We start from the raw sequence: 3,299 nt of genomic DNA, 5'->3' as shown, positions 1-3,299 counted from the left end.
TCTGTTCCGTCAGTGGAAACTATCGTACCAGAGCCTGACCAACTGGAGTTTTACTAAAACCTAACCCTAACCCACCCGGAGAACAGGAAATACCCAGCTCCGGGTCCCTCCAGGCTTTGACGTGGAAGAAGAGAGATACCTCACTCAGGTTCACTAACGGACTGAGACGCTATCGCGGGACCCCCCAATGATGCCCCTTCCCCACACACCATCACATCGAGAGGGCGCCTGTGTAACAACGGGGTACGGCTGAAAGAATTGCAAGCCGCAGACCCCATTGAAGAAGAGGTCTCTAGGGAAATCTGAAGGCAACAGAAAAGACAAGAAACAAGAATATTAGAGGAGATTTTAACCTGTGATACCACAGCTGTAACAAACACTAAACACAGCCTAACTCCTAACCAGACAAACATAGCGCCTCACAATGAAGGCCCATTCACCTCAGTCCCTTCAACTTGATACATCACCTCCAGCTTTCAACAAAAATTACAGAGCATGATAAAAACAAAAAACGAAAAACAAAAAAACAAACAAACAAAAATTCAGTCTGAAGAGACAAATCGAGCACCAGAACCAGACTCAAAGAAAGAAAAAAATAAAGTAATCACTTCTCTGGGGGGGATTGGGGGAGTGGGAAGAGTTGTATAATAACACAGATGTTCTCATAGTGTACTACTTGGCTCAGCTGTGAACGAACTTTACAAATTCACACTTAATATGAATGTAATAAAGGATTATGATTATAACTATACTGGCCAATGTGTAAGTGATTCAAGAGAAAGAGGTGGTACACGCATATTATTTTTAAATGCGAAGGGGAAATATCAGGAAAAAAATAGCTGAGTTGAAAGAAACAAAATCATGAGACTGATGATTTTTGAATAAAACCATTCAACATTATTTGACTTTTTAACTTGTGTGCAAATAAAGGAAGTACTTGTCAATAAATTTTCGTCCAAGGTGAGAAAAGATTGTATATTGTTGAGCGGAGAAAGAGAGGTGGGTGGGGCTACAGAGACATTTGGAAGAAAAGATGAAGGTGTGGACAAACATATTTTGAAGTGAGAGGCTGACAAGGGTCAGGGGAATGACATAAAACTTAAAACTAATGGCTTATACCTTCTAGTAGAATAGAAGTTTAAATCAACTGCTGAGAGTAAGCAAACTGGGTGAGTGTGAAAAAAAATAAAAGAATCACTGTAGTGAATTTCCTGGACAGTCAACAAAAGGTGATTAAAACATCTCTGAACAGCGAGGTTGGAGCTACACCACGTGCATTTTTAAAGCATCTGTTATAAACCACGTGTACGTCAAATACTCTGCAGTATTTCAGGTTGTTTATGTGCCCGTGTTTAAAATACACAACTTCGTGACCTATTTCTCACTGAGATAACAACGCAGTTGTAGTGTTACGTAATACACAATTAGGTTTTCTGTTTCTGTGATTACTGTCAGTCTCTTTTATTGATTAGAACCAAGGTTGACAGTTCAGAGCCTGGATGGCCCAATTAGCATTCCTCTGGCCCGCTCTCCCAGACTGCCACCCCTCTCCCAGACTGCCACCCCGCTCCTGGCCACAGGCTCCATATTGGTCTCCAGAGTCATCAGGACATTGTTTGAAGCAGAAAATGAATTAATTAGTTGGAATATATGACCAGCATAGAAAAATGACACAAAATGTACCATTTTCCATGTGTGACTGATAAAATTTCGGGGTAGGGTCTGAGCCCTTGACCTTGGTGACATCAGAGTGGCTACAAATCCTGGCACCAACGGTGCTGACCTTAGGCACGCACGGCTCCAGTCGTCTCTCTCTCTCAACAGAAAGCCTGTAGGTCTTATTTTTCTTTTTTCATCAAGAGCCTCCTATGTGGCCCCAACGTTTCGATCTTTATCGCTTGCTTTCTTGAATGGTTTCTGTGATTCTAGCTTAGTTCCTCGTCCCCTTGCTTCCTATGCCTGTCTCCTAGTCCTCCGCCCTCTGTGAATCTGTCTCCTGACATCCTTCCTCTGCGAGCTAGACGACTCCCTGTTCTCAGCTCTGAGAGCGGTTCAAAGTCGAATCCCTCCGCCACGACCTCCCCCCGCCCTCTCACGTCACACCTCACACGTCATCACCTCTCACGTCATCACCTCTCACGTCACACCTTCAGTGCCTGCCTGGCGCTTCCCCGGGGAAATATCAAGCTTCCATCTCAAAGTCAACGTGCTTAAATTGGCAAAGCACACAAATGCAAACAAAGAATTAATGTGGGAACAATGCAGATTCAGTATAAACGTGAAAAATATTCAATATCATTTGTGATAGAAGAAATGTAAATGATGCAAGAGTAGTTAAGAAGATTGCAAAAGGAAAAATCAGAGAAGAATTTATACAAATATAATCAAAATAATATACGAGTGGAATGAGAATAGAGAAAAAGCAATAAAACATATATGAATGTACAAAACAGCTCTGGATAGATGGATGGATGGATGGATGGATGGATGGACGGACGGATATGAAAGGTAGATGTAGTAATTTAACATAATCTAAAATGTGGGGAAAGTAAGTATTTTTAAGAGTAAATGGCCATTCATTTGGAAAAAAGTTAAGATTTCGAATGCATGTCATACTAACAAAATATTCCTAATGGGTTAAATAGCAAAGTGAAAAATGTATAAAAATACTAGAAAAATGCAGAAAATATTTTTGTAATCTTGTAAAGAAAGACTTGCCCACCGAGAAACAATAAAGACAATCCACTCGGATTGTCATCAAAGGATATGAAAACGGAAATCATAAAGGAAAAAAATTTAAATTTTCAATATGTAAGTAAACAAGGACAACCAAACAGAAAGTAAAAGAAAAATCTATAAAGCGAGAGACACCACTTTTCATCTAAAAATGGGAAAAACTTAACATTTAGTGTCAGAGTATAGGAAAATGTGCATTTATACACCACTGATGAAAGTGTAAATATTACATCTTTGGAAGAGGGTGATTTGTTATTACCTGTAAAAATATGCATGCTCATGGCTGATGACCAAGAAATTCCACTGCAAGTACTGTATCCCACAGTGACAGCAGTAACACACGCACAGAGAGAAATGTGCACAGATGCTCAGTATAGCGCTGTGCATGACAGACAACAGGGAAGTCCCCACTGCCCATCAGTAGAGGAAGTTACATAAATTACGTTACTTGTTTAGGTTTTTTTTGTTTGTTTGTAACTTTTTAGGGGAGGCAATCCTTAGTTGACCTCACAGATTGCAAGGGTTTTGCCAGTTTACAATCCCTTATTTTTTATTATTTTTTA

The sequence above is a fragment of the Pteropus vampyrus genome, unplaced genomic scaffold, assembly GCF_000151845.1.
Source record: "Pteropus vampyrus isolate Shadow unplaced genomic scaffold, Pvam_2.0 Scaffold71, whole genome shotgun sequence".
NCBI lineage: Eukaryota > Metazoa > Chordata > Mammalia > Chiroptera > Pteropodidae > Pteropus > Pteropus vampyrus.
The sequence above is the reverse complement of the archived record's forward strand: the minus strand, read 5'-3'. Positions refer to the sequence as shown.